This window comes from Podarcis cretensis, assembly GCF_951804945.1.
Source record: "Podarcis cretensis genome assembly, chromosome: 8".
Taxonomy (NCBI): domain Eukaryota; kingdom Metazoa; phylum Chordata; class Lepidosauria; order Squamata; family Lacertidae; genus Podarcis; species Podarcis cretensis.
Window position 1 is genome coordinate 57,805,503 of NC_137177.1, and position 13,047 is coordinate 57,818,549.

Sequence of the window (13,047 nt, forward strand, 5' to 3'; positions counted from 1 at the left end):
GTTACCTGGCCAGGGACCTTGCAGTAAAGGGCATTTTCATGCCACTGAAAATCCACGCCCTGCTCCACCAAATTTTGGACAAATTCAGGGGGAAAGCTATGCAGGTCAAGCTGCTGCTGGAGGCCTTTCTCCAAAATGCCAAGGGGCCCTCCATAGAGCAGCAGAAAGTGGCACTCTTTTGTCTTTTATGTATTGGCAAAGCAGTGCCCAGAGAGTGTGATGGGATACCTGCTCCAGTTCCCTTTGAGTGACAGTGGCAAGATCTGGAAGGTGGTCCTTAGCTCTGCGGATCACCCTCACTTGATCCATCTGCTGACTCGACAAAGGGCCACCTTCAAGGAGTCCACCACCACACTATCAATGGCTATTTAGCCAGGCTCTTCATATGTTCTTACATTCCAGGAGGGTGTTGAGCAGGTCTGATGATGTGGGAATTAGACTCTAGTTTCTATTTGCTAGGGAATGCGGAAGATAGCCCTGGGTCGTTTGACCCTTTAATTAGTTCTCTTTTCCCCTCCTATAAAAAACTATGCAAGACACGCTCTTTGAAAGTTTAAAGAACCAGTAACTTGTACTTGCAGATGCAGATGCAGATTAAAAACAGAAAGCAGGTGGATATTTCTTAAATATGTCTTACATAGGTTAAACTGTTAATAGACTAACTCTCTCTGAGGCAGACAGCGGCACAACACAGCGTACCTGCTGCTCTAACTGTTAAGACTGTTCTCCTAACTGCCATAACTGTACCAACTGCCACAACTACCTCAGACATATGACATCGCAGAGTTCTATTGTTCTTGCAATTGACCCTTTACTTATGCATTTTGGATGCTAGCATCCTACAGCTGAGGAATGAGGAGGGATGGCTGTCTGAGAGTGCCAAGGGCCAAATGGATAGGACTTGAGGGCCGCATCTGGCCCATTGCTCTGCGAGGCCACAACCGTGTATTAAAGTCTGTATTTGTTCACCGGCGAGTTTTTTAGACCTGGTTGCTGTTAGCATTTCAACCAGAGCCTGCCAAGGATCTGGCAGCTCCTCACTTGAAGCCTGGCCTGTGTTTTCTTACCACCTGGCCAATCTAACCCTGCTCAGTCATGTGGAGTGGCAGTGCACAGGGCGGAGCGGAGCCTTCCAGTTTACATCTTGTTTAGTCTGTTCCTTCAGCTCTGCCGCTTAGCCTTCCTTGATGGATGCCTTGTTCCCAGCAGACTCCACTGTGCCTAATTGGAAGACCTCGCAACAGGCACGCAACAGAGAAAGAAATTGACAAGGCAGCCGAGCATCAGAGTAATGAGCCTACGGGATTGTGGGCCGCTGAGCCGGCTCATGAGAAGTCGGGATAAGGAATGAGTGCGAGCGAGTTTTAGAAAATTATAACAGAGATTTTGAAAAATCACATCCCTATCTCAAAGCCATATACCAAAGGACTGCATATTTTAAACAATCAAATCAATTACACATGATTGTTGTGGTTTTGGTTTTTTAAAAAAACCCTATTACACATATAAAAACAATTGCATATACAGTATAAAACAATTTAAAATTCACACAATCGTGATATATGTTTTTAAAATCTCCACTTCAAAAGCTTGTTGAAAGAGGAAAGTTACTGAACGAGTGCTGGAAAGACAATAGTTTGTAGGTTCCTTTGACTTATTTTATGAGTAAAGTGATGTAGTAGTAGTAGTAATAATGTCTGATCAAAGGGTTGATGCCTACATGATGTGGAATGGACCTCGTAAAGCGACAATATCTGCAGAATGCCCTCTTCTGCAGAAGTCTGACTGTACAAGGGATGAGAATATCTTTTGGGTATCCTTGTCCCAAGCTGTGTAGTCCTTTGCATGCCAGTACCACCAGCTTGAACCTAGCCCAGTGACGTAGCCTCCTGTGAATAAACAACCCTGTGTTTACTAAATGTATTTTGACCACATGAGAAATAACAATAGGCAGATTAGCTGCTTCAAAGTGGATCCAGATTTCAGTGTTTCAGGCTTCTTTATAGCATGGCTTCTCCTTATATAATCTTTAATTAAAGAAAATAGCATAACCCTCAAACTCTTGGAACTTTGAAGTGTCAGGCATAGCTCTAATGGCTTTAGCCCAAATGTAGCAGAGTTTTCCTGCACAGCGAAGAAGCTAGTTGAGGTGGTAATGACTAGTCAGCTAGACTCAGAATAACTATTTACAGGATTTATTAAAAGGAAAAGAAACCAGCAGAGTTTCTGCATACAAAACAAAGTAAAATAAATCCTTTCTTTCTCTCTCTCTCTCTTAACCTTACACAGCACTCCTACTCCTAACACGCCACACCCCAAACTGTGCTAGCATTCCTAGATAACAGAGTTGAGGAGTGAGTAGTTTCTAGGTCAAGCAGACCTTGGCTTTCTGCCAAGAGTAAATTGACACTGCCTTGAGTTAATTGTGTGAAGCCAGAATCTGTAAGTTTTCATGAGAATCAATTAACAGAAACTGAACACAAACTACCAGACTCTGCGGGTCAGGATGAAAAAAATCCCTGATTAAGATTGTTTCATGGTGGAATATCCACCAAGAGCCCCACCTGGTACCCATAGCTGTCAACGTTTCCCCTTTTTAAAGGGAAATTCCCTTATTCCGAATAGGATTCCTCACAAGAAAAGGGAAAAGTTGATAGCTATGCTGGTACCTTCCAGATGTTTTAGGCTCCAGCTCCCATCAGTCCCATCCAACATGGCCAATGGTTAGGGCTGATGGGAGTTATAAACCAGCCACATCTGCAAAAGGCTGTTCCAAGGCAGCCAAACATAAGAGTCAATGTAGCCTGTGCTAAGTTCTTTGTGGATAAATAAATGCAATCCATACTACTAAATATTAGAAACAACAAACCTCCACTTTGGTTTTGCTTTAGAGAAACAACATTCTCATTAGTTTGTCCCTCAATCAACATTTCCAAAGCAGAAAGAGGAAGAGAAGGAAGTTTAGGAACGCTTTTTTGTGGTCAGCCAATCCATTCCCTCAGTATCCTTCCCTCTTTTTTCCTAATGCACAGGCTCTGTTCCTTAAAAGGTACAGTGGAATCTTGATTTTCAAACATAATCCATTCCAGAAGACCATTCAACTTCTGAAACATTTGAAAGCCAAGGTGTAAAGGGTGGTCAGCAAATTTACAGAGAAAATTGAGAAAAATACAGTGGTACCTCAGCGGAAGCCTTTTGACTTCTGAGACACATTCAAAAATGGAAGCATTTACTTCTGGGTTTTTGGCATTCGAGTTCCAAAACGTTCAGCAACAGAGGTGTTCAAAACCCAAGGTACCACTGTATATTTACAGTGTTTGGATGCAACTCAGTTTCTTGAGAGGGGCTTGCATGGAGGAGAGGACTGTTGATGGTTACTAGCCATCATGGCTAGGCTCTGCCTCCACAGTCAGAGGCAGGGATGACTCTTAATGTCTCTGAATACCAGTTGCTGGGAACCACAGGTGGGGAGAGAACCGCCACCCTCAGGTCCTGCTTGCAAACTTCCCATAGGTATCTGGTTGGCCACTGCAAGAACAGCACTCTGGGCTAGATGAGTCTTTGGCCAGATCACGCAAAATCTCTGTATGTTCTTATTGGCATAGATATTGAAACTCTAGCAAGCAGGTTTGTTATCACTCTTCTTCTTTTTTTTAAAAAGCAACAACCAACATATATCAAGCTGAGTTGAAAACCTCAATTATGATAGGAAATTTTGCAATGATACGGTTCAGACATTTACTGACCTCCTGGCCCCTGAGCTGCTGTAAGGTCCTGTCTGAGATGTTTGCTTGTTGATTGATGCATTTCCACACAAAAGCTGAGGTTACAGGGAGGGCAATGGAAAGAGAGGCCTCCACACACAACCTTCCACTCCATCCCTTGCACTAAAAACAGATGACATTTGGTTGCAGCTTTCTAGCTGCGGCCTCCTCTCTAATTCGTCACCTTGATGTGCCAAAGCATTTCCCTGACTGCCCTTCCCTCTCTTCCTTTAAATTCCTCCTTGAGTCCCACTTTTATTTTAGAGAAGTCTTTCCTGGCCCCATCTTCCATTCCTCTCCTTTCCAGGTTCTCCAAACACAGTGTAAATCTACACTCCAATCTACACTCTAAACATCTGTGCAAATCTACTCCAGAAGCCATATTACGATAAATGGGAGTGTGAGCTAAGTGTGTACGAGATTGCAGTCTAACTTGCTCTCATCTTCAACTTTCTACTGCTAATATTCCCTCAGTTTTGGACTCAGCTGCTTTGTATTTGCTAGTGACTGTTAAACATTAAATGCTGCATTAGCCTATAGAAGCATTAACATAAACCCATTTCCTACTTTCCAGAAAGGAAATAATATCCTTTTGTCCACAGTTTTAAATGTGGAAGCGGGGGTTGGGTGGCAGTTATTGGTTTGTTTTGTTATTTTTATTACATATTTTGTGTTTTTTATCTCATATTTTTATGCTGTGAACCATTCTAAGATCTTTGGATGAAGGTATACAAAATAAAAATAAAAGTAGGTCTAAGCATGGAGATCAAGTGATGGAGGTCTGCTGCACCTGTTGTACTTCTGACTGCCAGGAATACTGGAACTCTGCTGCACAGGGGCGAAAGAGATATTTGTTCAGTCTGCATGCTAAAGTGAACCAGTCTTATTTGTCAGTCCTGGGTTTAAACATTAATTGAAATGCACCTCTCAGTGGATTGCACACAGCTCCAAACTCTGCAATATAGTTTCAGGGTGTTGTGTTTTTTATGTATTGAAAAGCATTTCCGGTATTTGAAAACGCCAAGTGTTTGAGGCAAATAATGAATGAAAAATGAAAACAAAATGGATACAATTTAAACGTGCATTTTTCATGTTTTTTTTTTTGTTTTTTTTTTTAATAGGAGCAGAACAGTCCTATGATTGAGCACATGAGAAACTGACATGGAAATGGGCTGATCCACCAATTACTGCTGCTGGGAGGTAGGGGGTTGGAGTAGAAAATCTACCACCACCCAATTACATACGTAAAATAAAAACATAATATTTGCTGTCATTAACAGCATTGCTGGAATGTCCTTGGCTTTTTAATTATTCTAAAGGCAAGCAGTTCTGCACATTTGCTCCCTCCTCTGTTTTCCAACTACAACCATGAAAGGTTTGCTTCCTAAATTATGCATACTGTGGGTGCAGTCAGGAGCGATTAAGGGCACTGGGCAATCTCCCCCACCCCCTTCCTGTCTTTTTTTTTTTAAAAAAAAAGGAGGGGGAAGCTTTCCTGGGGAATCAATGCTTGCTAATCTTTAGAAAATTACTCTAACAAGCTCCAGGCCTGAACAGCTGGAGTCTAGCTCACTGGCCTCTGAAAGCACGCACAGGCCATTAGTAGAACAGGACTTTAATGAACCAAAAAATCTGTCCCAAGCCATGGCTTTCAGGCTTCTGCATCTGACATTCTGATTAAATGTCAAGCAGCCAAAGAGGAAAAGATAAGCAATGCTCTGGGCTCAGGCAAGAGACAGCGCAGCAGACTTCAGAAATCAACAGGTACCAGACTATCTCTAACCCCAACCCAATAGTCAACAAGGGAGGGATGGGGGATACCAGAATTGCTTTCTGGGATAGAGACCCTCCAGACTGTGGGTTGAATGCAGGGGTCCATGGGACATCTCCACCTGACCCCCAGCCTTCCCTCCTCACACGAGTGGTTTCTTGCACATTAGATAGATGATATAGATGATATAGATGATATAGATGATATAGATATACAGATATACTTATTACATTTATATTCTACCTTGTCTCCAAGGAGTGCAAGGTGGTGTATGTGATTCTCCCCCATGTTTTTCCTCACAACAACCCTGTGAGGTAGGTTAAGCAATGATTCTTTGACATCAACTTCGTTGGACTGGTCATGTTGTACAGATGCCTGATTATCGTCTTCCCAAGCAGCTCCTCTATTCCGAACTTAAAAATGGAAAGTGTAATGCTGGTTGTCAACAAAAGAGGTTTAAAGACTCTCTCATGGCAAATCTAAAATAAATGTAGTAGAAACATCGACAACTGGGAAACACTGGCCTATGAGCGTTCCAATTGGAGAACAGCCTTTACCAAAACAAGCTAAGTTCAGGACGAAAGGGAAAAATGTCCTAAGAAGAAGGCACACTTGGCAAACCCTCGCCGTGATCAACTCCCACCCGGAGGCCCCACTGTGGAAGGACGTGTAGATTCAGAATTGGCCTCTACAGTCACTTACGGACTCACGGTTAAAAGCATGTTCATGGAAGACAATCTTACTTGGCTATGAGTGATTGCCAAAGAAGATGTGATTCTCCCCCACCTTTTTCCTCACAACAACCCTGTGAGGTAGGTTAGGCTGAGAGAGGGTGATTGGCCCAAGGTTATTTAAGAGAGCTTCATAACCAAGTGGGGACTAGAAGCCCAGATTCTCAATTTTTAGTTCAACACTCTAACTCCTACACCACTTGGGCTTTCTCTAACCCACTACATCACACTGCCAAAGAGAACACATTTTGCTGATGTGCATGTGTAGGTGCAAATTTAGAAATATTTGCTCTAACTTAAATAGAAGTACAGTATATATCTCCATTGTGGGGAAAGTGACGACCAGCTGAGCTATTTGCCAGTTCAGTCTGCTTCTCAGCTGCTACCTGTTTCTTTATTTGTTTATCGAAATTTATACACCACTTTATTACATTCAAGACGCTAAGCAAGTTTTAGAAAAGTATAAAATAAAACATTACAATTCTCAACTGAAAAAGCCCCAGTTAAAAACATGTACTTAAGAGATAAAACACACATAACTTCTACATATCTGGAGAGGTGTGCCTAAACAAAAATGTTTCAAGCAGGTGCTGAAAAGAGTGCAGCAAAGGCACCTGGTTGGAATCAAAAGGCAAGAGGTTGCAAAATGTAGGTGCTGCCACACTAAAAGATGGATTTCTTACAAGCACGAAATGGGTATTATGTGGTAACTGCAAAAGTGCTAGTTCCTCAGACCAAAGCAGTTGAGTGGGCATATATGGAATAAGGTGGTCCTGCAAGTAAGCTGGACCCAAACCGCTTATATACCAACAGTAACATCTTGGAATTGACTTGGTAGCAAATGGGTGACCAGTGGAGATCTCTGAGCAAAGTTCTTACATGTAGACAGCGTCTCACTCCTGTCAGCAGCATTCTGCACTAACTGCAGCTTCCAGGTCAGGTGCAATGGAAGCCCCACACAGAGTGCATTGCAGCAATCCAGCCTTGAAGTCAGTGACTCCCATGTGGTCAAGCTCTCCTGGTCCAGGAATAGCTGTAGCTTTAGCACCAGGTGCAGCTGGTATAAAGCACTCTATTGATGAGTGATTTCAAGGCTCCTGCTCTCTGTGCTTTGGGCTGTATGTTTGGGCTTTGGGCTTAAGTCATGTTTAGAGTAAACTCGTTGAAATTAATGGATATGATGACCAGCTTTTGTCATTAAAGCAGGCTTTGATGGGACAGTCCTTCAAATAGAGAGCGCCTATAATGAACTGTTCTCTGTAAAGCAGGACATTATCACCCGGGGAGAGAGAGAGAGAGAGAGAGATTTTGCTTTAAAGCCATATCTGAAAGAATTTGTGTTCCTTGGCTTGCACAATTTCCATATGGAGTCTTTTCTCAGAGGGCTTTCAGGAATCCTGCCCTCTCAAGCTGTGGTCACTTCACAGTCTTTATACTTGGCAGTAGATGGAAAAGAAAGAAACAAAGCATGCACACAATCTTGGGTTTGATTTTGGGGTGGTGGTGATACAAGGTTTAGTTGTCTAATCTCTCAAAGAAGTTCTGGCAGAAGGTAAGGCCTCCCCCTGTCACTCAGCTGCCCTAGAGTGAGAATTATGTTTTCATGTTTGGAAGCAACTCCACAGCCATAGCAGCAACGTCAATTTTGACACACACACACCCCCACCATGCATACATACAGCAAAGAAAAAGGAGGGGGAGGAGGTATTTGAAGAATTTGCAAAATATATGTCTACTGGCCATAAGCCATGACAGCTAAAACAATACGCCTTGCAAAAAAAGCAAGGTTGCCAAATGATCTGCGGAGAAATGGTCTGGCCTGCTCCTGTGCTTTTGACAGTGGTTTGATCTGTCAATATCTGCAAATGACGCTTTTTGCAGCACAAACGTCACTTGTATCCTTGACTAACAGCTGGACATTAAGCCGATGTTAAAGGCTCAGCTGCAGAGGGTGGCTGAAATGTTGATAACCTTACCTCAAACCAGGGGCAAAACTAGGCTTTATTTCACCCAGGTCAGAGACCCAGTTTGGCATTCACCCATGTACATTTCTGTACACACACACACACACACACACACACACACAGAGGCTGGGAGCCTCAATGGTGGCCCTCTGGAGGCTTCACCTAGGGCAAAAAAAACTGGATAGTCCTGCCCCATCCCATAGCTACGGCTCTGCTCAAAGGATGGATGCCAGAAGTAAAAAGGTGTATTTAGGAGTCTTGCCAACCCATCCACATTCAATTCCCCTGTTAGGCTATAAGAAAGTTGTCTCAGGCCTGTGTTGGGAGTCCTGCTAGGAAACTGTATAAAGCCTTGCAGATAAAAACCTTCCATAGTTTAACAATGTGCTGTTTGAATATGTACTGTCTTTTATCTGCCCTGACTCTTCCAACATTCAGCTTCCTTGGATGTCCACAAGCTCTAATGTTCTGAGAGGTGAAAAACTTTTCCCTATTCACTTTCTCCATGCCATACATAATTTTATAAGCTTCTATCATGTCTCTTCTTGCTCAACCAGAAGGCATGAGGCAGGTCACATTTGACAGGAGATATTGAACTTGATGGAACTCTTGATTTGAGCCAGCAGTGCCCTTGCACTGTTTTGAGGAACCTGCTTGTCTCCAGAATGAGCAGAAGGCTCCACCCAGCACAGACAGTGTTTCATCTGGAGCTCTTGGAAATTCGCATCTGCCAGTTTTATGACTTTCCAGACCTGGTCTCCAGCAGTAGCCTGACTATAACCAACACTATAAATCAACTAAATACACACAGGGAACTCATTCTTTCAGCAGAAACCATTCTTAAGATAGAGAGTAAATTCAGTTTACTTACTGCTTAGAAAATCCCAGAGGCCCAGATCTTCTCTTCCTGACAGTTCAAAACATACCTCAGCAGCTGCAGTGTGTCAAATGTTAGGCTGTGCACTGCATTGAGCTTTAATGTTCATGCATGCAAATTAACATGTATGCACAGGGCTGGATTTTTGGTGGACTACAACTCCCATCATCTAGCAGGATGGCTAGCAGGACCAGTGATCAGGGATGATGGGAGTTGTAGTCCAGCAATATCTGGGGACCCAAGGTTGAGAAAGGCTGCCTGGGCCTGGGGGGCAGGGAGCTGTGCCTGTTAAATGGCCATGAAACCGATGTTAGTTTATAGAGTTTATATGCAGAAGAAGAAATTAACTTTAGTTACCGTAAATGGCGCCTTGCATAGAGCAAGCATCTAGTTGAAAGGCATTCAGACTCAGACTGACTTTGTATAAAATAAGAAAGCTTCTATTTATTAAAGGAAGTACATTATTGAAAGGAAAGAGTTCTATCCTAATTAATTATCTAATTGGACAAACAAAAATGCCATGCTTGCCTCTTTGTTTTCAAAAGATAGATCCACAGAAAAGTGTGTGAGAGGGAGTAGGAAGCTGAAACAGGATGCAGCCTAAGATGTATCAGTCTAAACATCAAAGAGAGAAATCAGCATAGGTACAGGGATAGTCTGGGAAACTGGCTATCTGTCTTACACAATCTGTCTTAACCCATGCAAAACTCTCAGTTGGACTCTGTGGTGTAGATATGCTCTTACTGTCTCAATCTGTCTCCCTTATTCTCAAATAAATTCTGGGTGATTATATTACCCATGCATGGAGTAAACAGAAAAATTCCAAAGTTAATTCTAAATTTAGATAAGTTGAAATGTTTGCCTGTAAGCATCTTTAAAAGGAAAGGAATCAGGCATGTGTTGGTGACAAATGTTTAAAAACATGTGCATTGATAAAGCTTGGCTGAGTGCTCTGTAGTGGATAAAATTCACATGGCGTGAGACTAGAGGAATGAATGGCTAAATGGAGAGGCTGGAGTTTGCGTTCCTATTGTGGGTTTTTATAAATGAGGATATGGGGTGCTTCCAGGCCGTCACTATGTTGCTGATTTGGAGCTGTTGTGGAACAAACTCTCAAAAGATCATAGAACCTCCCTGCGGATGCATAAAGAGTAGCTAATCATTAAATAGCCAACATTATACAATGTCTCTGCACATGGTTCAGGGGAGATGCTCAAAAGACAAGTCATCTGCAACAACCCTCAATCACATGTTGGCAATTTCAAGTTGCACAGTTCCCAGAGTGGTTTAACAATCAGTCCCTCTTCCCAAGGAACCTTGGAAACTGTAGTTCTTTGAGTGGAATATGGGTGTCCTAATGGCTCTCAGCACGCTTAACAAACTACCCTTCCCAGAATTCTTTGAGGCAAGCCATGATTGTTTAAAGTGGCATGTAATGGCTTTGAATGTGCCTACTGTGTCAAGAACTTGGTGCAGAGCACACCCATGAGAAAATGCCTGTTTGCAGGGACACTTAGGAAGAACGCCAACAGAACTAACTAAATATGCAACAGTACTATTATTCAGTTTTACTGTGTTTATCTTGGTTATTTTTATTGGTTATATTTTATTGGTACTGCCATTCATTCATTGGTTTATTTCTACGCTGTTTTGTCCAAAGGCTTTCAAGGCAGTAGACAGAATAACACAATATTATCACAAGAAAATTACAGCAGATACAAATGCAAGAGTACAATAAATCAATAAAGAAATGTAAAATAACAAAACAACAACAACCCAGAAGCATCATCTACCACACTTAATACATTCATGAGCTTCATATGTGCTCACAAGTGGGGTGTGTTCATCCAAGTGCTGTGTGCTTGCTTGTTTGTTACTACTATATTTTCTGTTGAGATATATTTGTTAGTCACCCTGGGCTCCCTTTTGTGAGGAAAGGTGGGATATAAATTTGTGGAAACAAATAAGCAAATAAAAAAAAAAAATGGTGGTAAATTACGTGGAATGTTTGAAAATTTCTTCCTGAAGACTCCTTAAGCTTTTTTGCTAAGATAGAAATATTAGCGAAACAACAATGTTGTAAAAAAAATGGGATGCCTTCAGAGATGCATTGGCCAGCCTTGGCAGGAGTGGAACGTGGCGGTGAGGACATTTTCATAATGCTCTGAGGAAATGGAGGGCAGGAAGGAAGATGAGAAGATGGATGAGGCACCTAACTCCAAGGCAGGCTTTGCTTCCATTGAGTAATTCCATGGTTGGACATGACCTCTGGACCCTTGGATGCCCTCAGAGCAAAACCCTCGACAGGCGTCATTGACAGAACGCTTTTGTCTTCCATTCTGGGTGATCGACTGCGGTGAAGTTCCCATTCCTGACAGGACCAGGCTTCTTGTGTGACTTGCTACCGTTGGGTCAGTGGTGTACTGTACTGTATGTACCACCAATGCCATGTTCCACATAGGTTATTTGAGGTATGCGGTTTTTAATGTTTCAGCACAGACGTTTCAGAACACTGGGCTGTATACCTTAGTGGTATCCTTGTTCCATTGGTGAATACCAATAGAATAGGGTTGCTCAAGAGAATGCATAAGCAAGTTGCTGGTAACTTTGCTGCAAAATAGATTGCACAATCTCTTACACAATGGGCTTCCACATATTATATGGAAGCTACATATTATATGTATTGTGCATGTTAGGTACATATTACAGTGGTACCTCGGGTTACTAACGCTTCAGGTTACAAACACTTCAGGTTACAGACTCTGTTAACCCAGAAGTAGTACCTCGGGTTAAGAACTTTACCTCAGGATGAGATGAGGATGCGGCGGCAGCAGAAGGCCCTATTAGCTAAAGTGGTACCTCAGGTTAAGAACAGTTTCAGGTTAAGAACGGACCTCCGGAACGAATTAAGTATGTAACCAGAGGTACCACTGTATATGTAGCAGCAGGCACTAGAGCCAGAAATCCTTGTTACTCTTATCTATCTTTCTGTAGTTTTCCCCTTCTCTCTCTCTCTCTCTCTCTCTCTCTCTCTCTCTCTCTCCTTTTCTTGTTTTTCCTACTTTCTGAACTTTGTGCATCCAGCAATACAGTAAGAAGGATGAGTGCTGGCTTACCCCACTAAAAAATGAGCATCGCAGTAGAGGCTAACTACCAAAGGCCTGGGTGTCTTAGCCTGATTCCTAAAAACTGACAATGATGGCACCGGGTGCGTTTCACTGGGGAGGGCATTCCACAAACGCGAGGCCAACACTGAAAAAGCCTGTTCTCCTATGTTGACCCTCTGCATCTCCCTTGGCTGAGGCACACAGAGAAGGGACTCTGATGAAGGCCGCAGGGTCTGGGCTAGTTCATGTGGGGAGAAGTGGTCCTTGAGGTATTCGGGCCTCAACTGCATAAGGCTTTGAATAATTGAATAAGCCCCAAGCAGCCATTCCACAATGAGTCTTTTTACTGCTTGACATCTGTCCTTGCTCCCTTCCTGGCAGCCCAAAGGGAAAACAAGCTCATTGGCTGGCTCTAGTCTGGTGTTCTTGGGGTTTTTTTTGGGGGGGGGGCTTTAAATCCTTCCTTCTACTGTTGAGATAGCTTCCTCTTTTCAGCAGAATAATGCATTGCCCTATTCAACATCTTTGTGCTAATTTAACCCACTAGGCACTTTCTGGGTTTATGGGAATACCTCCTTAATAAGACACATATGGCTTAATTCATTCACTGCACGGCTGCATAAGTAGAGACAGGCAAGGGCTCTAAACTTTTCAGTCTGGTCCTACTACACATTCACTGAGGAGTATCACTGACTTTTCGCCAAGAGTGGTGGTGGTGGGGTAACTCTGTGTCTGGGCTGTGCCATTGCAGACCACATGTGACGGGGTCAGGACAGAGGAGAACTTGGAGTCAGATCACATTTGAAGGTGAACCTAGCTAATCTGCATTTTCT

At 42.8% G+C, this 13,047-nt stretch overlaps 2 long non-coding RNA genes across 2 annotated transcripts; one reads left to right on the plus strand and one right to left on the minus strand.

Moving 5' to 3' along the window:
- Positions 1–733: 733 nt before the first annotated feature.
- On the plus strand, positions 734–5,055 carry LOC307223123. The gene is made up of 3 exons (XR_013841960.1): positions 734–1,639; positions 3,033–3,294; positions 4,886–5,055. It is a non-coding gene; the product is annotated as an uncharacterized lncRNA (long non-coding RNA).
- Positions 1,489–2,566, minus strand: LOC307223151. The gene is made up of 2 exons (XR_013841994.1): positions 2,480–2,566; positions 1,489–2,059 (listed from the first exon to the last, which is right to left on the minus strand). It is a non-coding gene; the product is annotated as an uncharacterized lncRNA (long non-coding RNA).
- Positions 5,056–13,047: the final 7,992 nt, after the last annotated feature.